This window comes from Ochlerotatus camptorhynchus, unplaced genomic scaffold (genome assembly GCF_037179485.1).
Source record: "Ochlerotatus camptorhynchus isolate MF236.1 unplaced genomic scaffold, CSIRO-AGI_Acam_v1.1 ptg000144l, whole genome shotgun sequence".
Taxonomy (NCBI): Eukaryota; Metazoa; Arthropoda; class Insecta; order Diptera; family Culicidae; genus Ochlerotatus; species Ochlerotatus camptorhynchus.
The window spans coordinates 693174-705986 of record NW_027040634.1 but is presented as its reverse complement, the minus strand read 5'-3'; the positions used below and the strand labels follow the sequence as shown (position 1 = coordinate 705986).

The window sequence follows — 12813 nt, the reverse complement described above, 5'->3', positions numbered from 1 at the left end:
AGAGTCGATCGAAGCATATAGGACCTTTTGAAATGTTCATTGATAAATGAGGAAACTATTCGTTCGAATTTCATACAAAATGATTATGGAATTTTACGAAAAGCATTTATTTTGAATTTCATACGGTACCCACTTAAAATCAAAATCTGTCCTCGGTGAAATATATTACCGCAACAGTTAAATAAAATTCAGAAAATTTGACGAAATTTCGTACCAACTATCCACGGCCCATACAAATTTTAATTTTTTTGTATGGACAATTGTTTATGCAGGGGGAGGGGGGGGGGGGGGGTCAAGAATCCCAAAAAACTGTCTGCGTAGTTTATGAACAGGCCCTAATAGCGGAGCATTTGGCTGGGTTTACTACCATTCTGTTTAACCTGCACCAACTAGCGAATACATTCAGCTGACGTTGAAGAAAGTGACAGTCAGCAATGGAGCAGATTTGTAGGAAGATTTTGAGGTCATCTGCATATGATATCCGAGGAGATGCACGTCGTTGAAGTACAGTATAAAAAATAACGGTCACATGTGGCTTCCCTGAGGTATACCTGATGTGGCGAAGAAGCTGGCTGATCTGCAATCTCCTATGGAAACCTTTAGTTGCCGACCGGTAAGATATGATCGAAACCAACTCAGAATATTACCGCATACACCGAGCCTGCCGAGTTTAGCGATCGCAATAGCATGGTTCAACTTGTCGAATGCTGCGGATAGGTCTGAATAAATAAGGTCCGTTTGAACCCGATCCGACATGCTTTCGGTTATATACGATGTGAGACACAGCAGATTGGTGGTTGTAGAGCGGCCGACAGTAAACCCATGTTGATCAGCACTCAAATACTGCTTGCAATGGGACAGCAACGGTTCCATAATCACTAGCTCGAATAGCTTCGAAACGGCACTTAACGATGTAATTCCTCGATAGTTATCCATAGCTCGTTTCCTTCCTTTTTTGTGGACGGGAAGCATGTGCGCAAATTTCCAGCAAGATGGAATTATGCCACTGGAGAGAGACATTCGGAACAGGCGAAGAAGCGGAATTAACAAGCTAGCAATATGTCTCTCCAAAAATACAGATGGAACTCCATCAGGTCCAGGATTGAAGGATGACTTGAGCAGAGTCGCGGCCTTAGAAATCATCTCTGCATTAACATCAATTGCACCCAGTTCTGAGGCATAACATCTCTGATCACGTCTTCCTTCGGATGGGAAGTAAAGCCGTTGGTCCCCGGTTCATGAGTTGATGGGTCGATAGGTAGGGTCCAGGTGTGGGAGCTGCCTTCCTGGCACGTCGGTAGTATTGGTGCTCAGCACGGAAAACAAGATCGACGGAAAAAACAAACCAAAGGAAAAAAAAAAAAAAAAAAATCAATTGCACCCAGCGTTTGATCATTTACTGAAACGTTCCTGGCAGCCAGGTGAATATGGTCGTCAGTTAGTATCTCATTAGTGAATACACTGGCAAACTTTTCGGAAAAAAGGTGGCATATATCCTGAACGGTGGCAGCAACTTCTCCGTTGAATTCCATAGACGATGGAAGGCCGGATTCCCTGCGTTGCTCGTTCACGTAGTTCTAAAAAGATTACGGGTGTAGCTTAAGTTTGCGCTGGATGCCTCGTTGGAAACTTGAAAAGCATTCACGACTGACTCGCTGGTAGGGAAACGCTCCTATATAGTTGCGGTACGTTAGAAGCGTTAGGTTTCTATAGTTGTGTACGGAGTCTCCATACACAACTATAGGAACCTAACGCTTCTAACGTACCGCAACTATAGGAGCGTTTACCCTACATGTGATTCAGCCTCACATAATGTAGTTTCAGAGGAAGCGTTGCAGTCTCCACGTCATCTGGATCAAGGATGTTCTCCCATACCATGCTAGACAATACATCTATGATGCTACGGTGGTCAGCTTTACGGAAGTCATAATAAACCGTAGCAGGATAGTCGTCGAAATCGCTCACGAGTTTGTCCTCAACAGTGACAATTAGAGGAGGGTGATGTGGAACTAGCTTAGTTAGTGCACAAGGAGCCGAGGAAATTGATGTAGCCCTGTCCTGTGTGCTCACGAAGTAGAGGGTTGAAATCGTAGAAATGGAGGACGTTTTACAAACAACGGGGAGAAAATTGTGCATGCTTTAGTTTCATTGGTTTCACTTAATCGTGGTCAGCAGCAGTTCAGAGAAAACCTGTTAGGGTAAACGCTCCTATAGTTGCGGTCAGCTAGCTGGCATCCCTATCTTGTTTGCCTTGCCTTGAAAAGAGCTAACATCGCTGCGGACCCGCGAATTGCGGGCCCCACTGACAGCTCATAATTTGTAAACAAATAGAAGATTCAAGCCAGAATTTCAAAAAAGGCGTGACTGATATTATGGATATTCTTAATATTTTTGCTTACATTTTGTGAAAAATAAACTTAGGACTCATAAAATATTATTTTCTGATTTTCTTCCACGAAGTCAACCATTTATATGGCATAAAAGGGAAAATAATTTCATTTGATAAAAATAAGACAATTCAGTCACGCCATTTTTGCAGTTCACACTGGAATTGTGACGTTTCAGATGTTGGTTTCAATAACATGGCGGCATGCCAGCCAGCTGGTTGCGGTACGTTAGAAGCGTTAGGTTCCTATAGTTGTGTATGGAGACTCCATACACAACTATAGGAACCTAACGCTTCTAACGTACCGCAACTATAGGAGCGTTTCCCCTACATGATTTTTTTTCGATAGACAAATTAATTACGATAAGTATTGTAGGATTGATAGCTAGATTGATAACCATTTTTAAGAGTCAGCGGTACTAGGTCAAATGAGTAATTCAATCGAAATTAAAATTTCTGTGCATTTTTGCATATACAGTGCATTTATAAGTATACATAGAACTCTCTAGAATTCGATATTTCCATCCCATAGGAAATCAACATCATAGTAGCCATGTCTACGTTTTAACTACTTTGAAAATCCGCATAGAACTCTTTACAGGATCTCTTTGGAATGTTGTCAGAGTTCTCTCCCAGAGAAGCTCTGGGATTTCCTTAAGGGGGTATTCCCAATCTTTTGCCTTTTTTCGGCCTGTTTTTCAATTATTTTTTTTTTTTCAAGGAAAATGAATAGTAATGCGCCTAACTCTTTGGGATTCTTGTTTATTTAACATTAAAGTTTACAAATAAATTTTTTTCGACATAAAAAAAGACATTATTGACGTCACAAAATGGCGGCAAACAGACCCCTGTTCGCCGCAAACGCCTGGACGGGCGAAGACTTTTCTCTGGAACGGCTTCATCTGAAACAGATTTCGTGATGAAATAATAATCTGCATAAGATTCTCTGGAGCTTCTCCCGTTGGCAGCAAAAAATCTAGCAAATTAACAAAATGGCGGCCATATGAAAAACAGGCGATTTTTAGCCCGCTTTTTTGCAGCTTTAAGGTGCTTCAAACAATGTTAAATGTTAATATTTTTGGCTGAAAGTGGGAGAAGCTCCAAAGAATTTAATAAGGAACAAAATGCGCAAAGATTCAAGTCAATATCTCTTATAGTTTCTGAGAAAAATCTTCGCCCGATAAAAAAAATGTGGTTTCGAGAAAAACGCGTTTAAAGTTTTGACTTTAGTTAAAACCATTTGGGGGTTCTTACCATTAGTCAGCTATGCCTGGACACCGAATTCGCTGATCGGAAAACGGCTTGGGGGGATGAAAGTATATAGTCTAAAGTACAAAAAAACGTGAAAAAAAAAATTTGATTTTTTGAAAAAAAAGATCGGGAATACCCCCTTAAGATTTTCTTTATATTAAAAGTTGCTGGAACGATTAAAGCCGAAGAGTTTCATTCCATCAACATGTTGCACACATTAGAGAAAATTTTAGAACTTGTTGTTAAAGACCAGCTGGAGTATTTAAATAGTAATAGTTTATGAAGAGCTTTGAGTGGGTTAGTTTATTTCCTTTAAATTCCGTTATTGCTTATCTTTTGACATATACGCGTATTTCGTCTACTACTTGCAGACTTCATCAGTGCCAAGTACTCAACACACAAAGCGCTTGATTGATCTTAACAATAAGGGCCTAGAAAAAGTTTCAAAATCGCATTTTACACAGCAAAAATCTTTACACTCCAAGTTATGTTTCCACTTCGCTAATACCAAATTAAACACGGTTTCACAAGAATGAGGGGCCTCATAGCCTAGTCAGTAAAGGCACGGTATTACCAAGCCAGAGGCGGCGGGTTCGATTCCCGGTCCAGTCGAGGGAATCTTTCGGGTTGGAAATTCTCTCGACTTCCCTGGGCATAGAGTATCATTGTGCTTGCCACACAATATACAAATTCATGCATTGGTATTGGCATCGAAAGCTCCTAATTAATAACTGTGGAAGTGCATTTAGAACACTACGTTGAGAGCACGCAATAAGCTAATATGCGCTAAGCAATAAGCTTGAAAAGCGAACAAGAAGAAGAAGTTCACAAGAATGAACTTCCCGATATCCCGATTGTTCTGGTATCAACAAACTATTACTCCTTTAAATTTGTCGAACCTCTTAACGGAATCCCTTTATGAAGAGCTTTGAGTGTGTTGGTTTATTTCCTTTTAATTCCGTTATAATTCAGGGGAAACATGTCAGAAGGGTCTAACTCGAAACGTAAACAATGACTTGGATTGTCGGTTCCTTAAGAATGACAACACATGCATCAACGGAAATTCCCTACGAAGTCGGTAGATTTTCTAATGCAATGTTCAGCTTGATATGCATCAACGGAAATTCCCTACGAAGTCGGTAGATTTTCTAATGAAACGTACGTGATTTGCACGTACACAAATTGTATGTGCGTTTCACGTAAACCTTAAGTGATTCTCACATATGAAAAAATAAATGAGTGACTCTCTCACAAGGGTACACAATATGGTGGCAATGCAATGTGCATGTTTACATGCCAATGATATTTACACTACCGATCATAAGTTTAAGGACACCCCAAAAAAACCATGCAAATATGTTTTGTTCAATGATCTCTCATTTTACGTTCAATTTTCGATCTCCAAAGGTTATTTGAATGGTATGAATGGTATAGCATAAGTGTTCTACTACTACTTTTATTTCAAAATTTGTCCAACCCAATTCTGAGAAAATTAATCACGATTCTTTAGACTAAATTTTGAAAAATATTGTAACTTTGGGTGAACTTTTAGCACACAAAATTTGAAAATTATATTGCCAATTTGCCAATTTCCATTCAATACCTTTCAAATGATCTAAAGAGAACGAAAATTGGACCTAACCTGACAGAGATATGAACATAACAAATTTGTCATGTTTTTTTTGGGGGTGTGCTTAAATTTATGATCGGGAGTGTACATACTAGATATTTTTTTATTTATTTGCGTGAGAAAATTTCGTGTTGTAAGTCTTATAACTAGAACTCTCTGAAGTAAAAAAAAAATCAGTCAGTCAATTTTAAAACATTTAGCCATATTGTCTTAATGTTTAAATGTCTTGTTTTGATATTCCAGAATATTCTTGGTGAAGAACTGGCATTTCACTTGTTGAAAGTTTTGATTTGAATGTTTATTTAGCACAATTCAGGCATAACATTTGATAACGGCACAAAAGCATTTGTAAACAAACTTTCTAAGGCCCATTACACGCGAACCAAAGTACGCCCACGCAAACCAATACCACTTTCGGAAAGGTGATAGTTGCCCCATATCCGATGATGTTGTTGGTTTGTGTGAGCGTACTTTGGTTCGTGTGTAAATGGCCTTAGAAAGTTTGTTTACAAATGCTTTTGTGCCGTTATCAAATGTTATGCCTGAATTGCTCGATTTACGCCGTGAAGCATGCAATATTTGATTCATGATGCATGCTGGATGGTATAGTACTGGGTGGGTACTAGAAATTAGGTCAGGCTGGATGGTATGGTACTGGATAACTTCATTGACATCCCTTATGTGGTGTTTACTAAAGAGCCTGAATTTATATAGAGACGACATGTCAAAATTGGAACAATCGATTATCTGTCAAAGTCGTAGGAAAAGTCATTCCAATCGAGCAGAAGACCTGTCAAATGGATAAGATGTCACCTCTTTATAAATTCAGGCTCTTTAGTGTTTACATCTGTGTGGATATGCTAGCGCTAGTGTCACCAACCGGGAAATCCGGAAAAAAAACCGGGAATTCGGATTCGCCGAGAAAAAACCGGGAAAAATCCGGGAAAACCCAAATCGCACCGGGAAACTCATATATATATATTCATCCTAAGTAGCTTTTTTTTAATATCATAGTCTTGGAGGCCATAATATGGTTTTGAAGAATCATTTACATCTTTATATTATTATTTTGTTTACACATCTGTTTACAACTTTCATATTATGTCTTTCATTGTGATAAAGTATCAAAAATCATTAAAATTACAAAAACTCTATTCTTTTCTTTCACAATCTGTTAGCGCACGGGGTAAACGGTGATTTTGCCGTTGTTTTTGGTTTCATTGGAAGAAAGATGCTTGAATTCTTTTGCTACAGTTTTCTGAGTGAAGTAGTTCTAAAGCCATACTATAACTTGTTACGAAGATAATTAGCATATAGAATAGCAGATTCAAGCAATTAAAAGAATGACCGATCTAAAACTCCTTGCATACTCGATCATGCTTGGCATGCAAATGTTCGACACCGGACACAATCAACGAAATTATAATCTCATGAAATGATTGGTCCAGAGATAAATCAAAAATAATGTCTGCATTTATGTTAACCAGGTACAAAAGATTAGTCAGGACAAGGTAGAATATCTTGGTTAGTTTGTAAAACATAAAGATCTGAATCTATACCTCTCACGACAAAGTCGAAGTACTTAATTATCTTAGAGATAAATCGTCCAGCTCAAACCTAGGGGAAATCATCATTATCCTGAGTTCAAATCTAACCGCCATAAGTCACGAATGTTCCAAGAGTGTTATAGTGACTTTAATAATAATAATAATAATAATAAAAAGATCTGAACTCCAGGCATTTTGGAAAACCTAATAATAAAAACCAATGATATTTTGGGGCTACACGAAGGTTTACCCATTCTATCATTAAGTCGAATCATCGTATACCTTGTTGAGTCTGCAGAACTTCAAGAGCAGATATCCGGGATGATTTTGATAATCCAACAATGTCTTTTTTCTTAACAAAATTGATAATTTTAAATGATGTTATGAACTCAAAATGTTCAAAATGGTAAACCCGAGGGTTAACCTGTACAATATCTCCATAGACAATTTGGAGAAATATAAATATTTTGGTTACACATCTTTGTATCCCAGAAAATGTTATTTGGCTTATAGAACTTCAAGATATAAACTCTAGAAAAAATTTAAGAACTTTTAATATTGCGATTCTTCTGTTCGGGTAAATTGTTTTGATATATCTCGATTACTTTTTCGAAGTGTCGTATCAGTTTTTGTAAACAATGCATTTGATCGTCGATTTGGCGTAGCTGGTAGCTCGCACACGCTTACTAACACCATTTGCAGGTGGGGGAAAAATTTCCCATATCTGATGGTAGTGTTAGCATGCATGGGCGAGCTACCAGTTACGCCAAATCGACGATCAAATGCATTGTTTACAAAAGCTGTCCCTTCGAAAAAGTAATCGAGATTTACTTTGCCGACATCCAACTACAACATTAAGGCAACATTTTTTGCAGGAGACTCTTTGATTTTATACGAATTTATGATTCCACGAGATGTTGGAGATCTAGATCATAAACATATCAATACAAATCTCATCTCATTTTTTTTACAAAATAGACGTATTGTAGAGCAATTCTGTAGCAATTCTGCTGAACAAATATATGATCATATATAAACGGTTATTTTTGGCCGCCTTATTAGTTTAAGGCAGCGGTGATTTTTGGATTGGGTTTGTTTTTTAATAACCGGGAAAAAACCGGGAATTGAAAAATTGGATTTGAATAGACACCCTGTAGTGTACTAGCACTGTACAAAAAAGTGGCCAGCGTAATGTAAACAGGGCATCAGCGTCTACCAGCATGAGATTTCAGAAGCAACTGAAATTCGTGCTAGTTGGTTGAGCTGTTATAGGCTGTTTACACTTATGCTATTTCACTAGCTCATTATGCTTGCTACTTTTTTTAGTACAGAGCTAGTGCGCTAGCACTAGCTAAAAGAACAAATGTAAACACCACATTAGCTTAGTCGGTGAATAAGCAGATATAAAGCAAGACCATGCTGGAAGTCAGTTTGGTTCGATTCCGGGCCCGGTCTAATAATTTTTCCAGTAATCTCGATTTTCTTGGGCAATAGGTATGATTGTACTTGCCATACTAATGTCCGGATTGATAGTTTTCTTGGGAGACATGGAATATCAATTTAAACAATATTACAAATACAAAAACGACATCCCTATTTGTAGAATCATCCTACGGATAACGAAATCAACTAATGGATATCTCCGGTATACCTAACCGACAGCGAAAGAACGGCCTTCAGAAGAAAATGGCAACAGTTAAACTGGCCTATGATGCGGCCTACCACTGTGGCCCTCCTGCCAGCGCCGCAGTCCGTGATTATCGTTCGTCGCAATCGGACAGTTTCGTACACTGGAGTTAGTTTTTAGCCTATTCTACTCAGTCGATAATTTCTGTTCAAATATACGTGTCTCGGTGGTTCAATTTTTGGTGGGTTTGTTTTACGCTGGTATCATTTGTGTTGTTGTGATTCGATAAAACAGTGTCAGGAACAAAAGTCGCGCTTTCGTCTTCTACATTTGTTTGCGCGACCGTGAGTGATGGGGGTGCATGGTAGGCTGCTGCGATTGTGGGTGTTGTTTACTTTCCCGTGTTTTCATCTCGTTGTCGTTCATACGTATGTAAGATGAGGTAAAATGGTCAATCAATGGTCTTGATTTCAGAGACTGAAATCTAAACTAAAGAGAGAACAAAAGTGTGATCACATGGTGCAATCAACAATTCAGTGTGATGTAAAAAGAAGCAAATCAAAGATCGAACTCGAAAGGTTCGAATGCACTTTGCGTATTCTTATTAGGTGCATGTGGTGTGAAATCGAGATACAGGTTGTTGTCGCTGTTGGGCGTTGACTATTTCTCTTGTATGTGGGAAGACACATTTGCTGCACCAGCTGTTGGCCGATTTACGTGTGTCCCGTGTCAATATCAACAAAGGCTGCGATAAGCAGAGGGGGCATTAATTTGCTGCCAGCTATTTTTACCATTAGATGACAATGCGAATTTGTACGCTCGTTGCAATGGGATACTTAGTGGATCTCGTGACACTTTTCTCAGCTGATTCAAGACATTTTCTTTTCCATTTATAAATTACAAATTAGATACTATTTCTCACGTCACATCAGTCTCCTCCAAAAATCTATTGTTGGCACTGATTCAACCGACCATCATCCATCCAAACGGCGGATATTTCAATCTTTCCATGCTGAAAATGGTAAATCGCTCCCGCTACAGATGTGTGTCCACCGAGAAGCACGACGACGGCGTGTCGGTTTGGCTACTACAGCTTTTTATAGGTTCAATGGCAGAAGGCAGGTTACGAGTAGCGCCCACTCCTTCGACGACGACCGTTTGTGCCGTTCTCAAACCTATATGTGAGTTAGATTTATTAGAAAATTCAACGGTTCTAAGTAGCAGAGATACAGAGAGACAAAGGCACACCGAAAAGGGAAAACGGAAAACAACTTTTCCTACACTTGTTTTCAACTTTGTTGTTGCAGTTTCTGACGGTCGTCGAGTGTCGATTGCTGGTGACTGCCCGCGCGTCGTCATTGTTGTTGCTATTTTGTTGAATGTTCATCTTGCACGACAGTACCTCGGATTGAGCGTGGCCCTTGGCCAACCAAAGTAGCGAGAGTAAATTTATTTCTTTTCGCTTTTTTGAGATGGACAACACTGTGAAACAAACATGAACTTTTTTTTTCGTAGGGCTGTTTTACAAAATAATATTTTCTCGATCTGGTTTCTCCAACGTTTGACTAGTCCTAATCATGTTAGTAGATATTGTTTTTTTCCTTCTTGTCGGGTAGCTCCATCTAATTTAATCTAATCTAATCTAACACCAACACAGTCAGTTCTTGAAAATTCTTGAAATCATTTGATATATGTTTCACATCGAAGATGCGTCACGCATATCAAAACTGCCATACTGTGCAGCATTTAAGGGGCAAGATGATTCAGAAAACATCGGGCCTGTTTAAATCGAAGATTTAAACACGATGCTGTAACCCGCCAGCCTCACGAGTTTCCCGTTGCAAGTAAAATGGCTTAAGCGCCACTCCCGGGGGAGACCATTTACCAGGGTTGAGGTTGCCCGACCGTATGAGACCTTCCAGGTTTGAGGTTCCTATTTTTTCCCAAATGTTTGGGCGGGAATCAAGTTGGCTGACTAGAGCTATCCAATTACAAAAAGCATGCAACAAATAGCGAAAGAGATGTAAATGCTGAGAGAATGAACCTAATTGACGGCCAGTACCAAGATTAACCAACGCGAACGGTTATCATCACCAGGCATGGAAAATCATTTACATTCATTTCAGTCCGCATCGTGCTCTCTTGCCGTGCGGATCTATTTGCTTTTTGCTGAAGGAAGTGTTACTACTACCTAAAGCTACAACAAATTTAAACAGCACTTTTCAGTGCTCAACCTGTAAAAAATTTTCTACCTTGTTCAACTCTTATTCCTCTTCGATCCTTGTTTGGACCCTACCCGAGGTAATCCTTCTTGGATATCGATTTGGAAAATTCCTCTTCGATCCTTCAGATTCTTATAGTAATCTGCTTGGAAGTCGATTTGGATAAAAATTTACTGCCGCCATAGCGCCTAAACGCAAAAGAAAGGGGCAAACTCTTGACCCCCCTTCTGATGAAATTAATTTGAGTAATCAATTTGATTTGCTCACGGATGATGAGAATGATCCATCATCCAAGAAAAATTCTAGTAAACTTTCCCGGCTTAATGCCAAGAAGGAAAAGATTCCCCCTATTGTGATAACCACTACCGATTTCCATGCTCTTCGCATGGAACTTTTGAATTTCGTGAAAGTTAAGTTTTCACTACAAATTGGACGTCGGGGTGAATGCCGTGTATTGGCTGAAACCTTGGACGGATTTAAATGTCTTCTCAAGTATCTTACTGAGAAGAAGCACAAATTTTTTACTTACGACACCAAAACTGAACGTGTGTTCAAGGTTGTCATGAAAGGACTGCCCAGTGGTGAATCCCTGGATCAGATCAAAGATGAACTGGCAAAATTACTTGGAGTTGTGCCACTCCAAGTAATCAAAATGAAAATGAAATCCCGTCCTGGCGATTCGCGCAACGGGATTTCTAATGATTTTTATTTAGTTCACTTCAAGTCTAGTGAACTAAACAACCTTAAGGCCTTAGAAAAAGCTAGCCTTATGCTCCATGTCCGAGTGAAGTGGGAACACTTCAGGAAGACTGGAGGAAATTTCCAAAACCTCACCCAGTGCCGTAAGTGCCAGGGATGGGGTCACGGAACTAAAAATTGCTACATGCCAGCTAAATGCATGAATTGTGGTGATTCCTCTCACGCAAAGGACGACTGTCCTGTGAAGGAAGATCCTAAGAAATTTAAATGTTCAAATTGTGGTGAAAACCACAAATCCAATTTTTGGGAATGTAAGACTCGCAAAGCGATCCTACAATCTCGTTCTAGCCGTCAGGTAGGAAACGCTCCACGTTTCCGACCAGGTACAAATTCCTCTGCTGTTAACAACGGTCAGCGAGGAACAAATTCTACATTCGTACCCGTAGGTACAAATATCTCCCCTGCTTCAAATGTTTCATCTGTACCTACTCCCCTCGCTGTTAACAATGTTCAGCGAGTTAATGGAGCTACCTATGCTGCTATTGCAGCGGGTAGAAATCAAAATACTAACCAACGTTCTAACGGAAATTTTGACAATTTTGACTTAGGAAGCATTACTGCCCCCAAAATGGAATTTTTACAGAATTCATTAATTGACATGATTTCTGATATGCTTAAATCTAACTCCATGTTTGATGCTATTCAAACTGGAGTAAAATTTGCAAATAATATTGTCATGACTTTAAAATTCAGTAATGGATTTTAAAGCATTAAATATTGTAAATTGGAATGCTCGATCTCTTAAAGATAATGAAGACGAGCTATTTAATTTTTTAAGAGTTCATAACGTGCATATTGCCGTTATAACTGAAACGTTCCTTAAACCTGACCATAAGGTTAAGAAGGACGCAAATTACTTGATTTATAGAAATGATCGTCTTGATGGACCCTGTGGTGGCGTTGCCATCATTATTCATAGACGAATCAAACATAAAATTCTTTCTTCATTTGAAACCAAAGTTTTTGAAACTTTGGGGGTTTCTGTTGAAACAAAATTTGGACAACTTACGTTTATAGCTGCCTATTTGCCATTCCAATGCGTAGGCCAGCAAAAGAATTTTCTCAAGGGTGACCTCCAGAAACTTACCCGTCATAGGTCTAAATTCTTCATTATTGGTGATTTTAATGCAAAACACCGCTCATGGAATAATGCTCAAAGCAATTCCAATGGTAATATTCTGTTTGATGATTGTTCTGCAGGTTATTACACTATTCAATATCCAAACAGCCCAACATGCTTTTCTTCTGCAAGAAATCCCTCCACTATTGATTTGGTCTTAACTGATTCATGTCAACTTTGTAGCCAACTGGTTACCCATGCTGACTTCGGTTCTGATCACCTTCCAGTAACTTTTGAAATATCCCAAGAAATAATTTGTAATCCCAACAGC

General features: G+C 39.0%; 2 protein-coding genes across 2 annotated transcripts in view; one reads left to right on the top strand and one right to left on the bottom strand.

Annotated features, from left to right (window-relative positions):
• IKKbeta (I-kappaB kinase beta) overlaps nt 1–12813 on the bottom strand; it is a 526241-nt gene that overhangs the window by 283262 nt on the left and 230166 nt on the right. The gene's annotated exons all lie outside the window — the stretch shown is intronic.
• Pax (Paxillin) overlaps nt 1–12813 on the top strand; it is a 198687-nt gene that overhangs the window by 59601 nt on the left and 126273 nt on the right. The window lies entirely within an intron of this gene.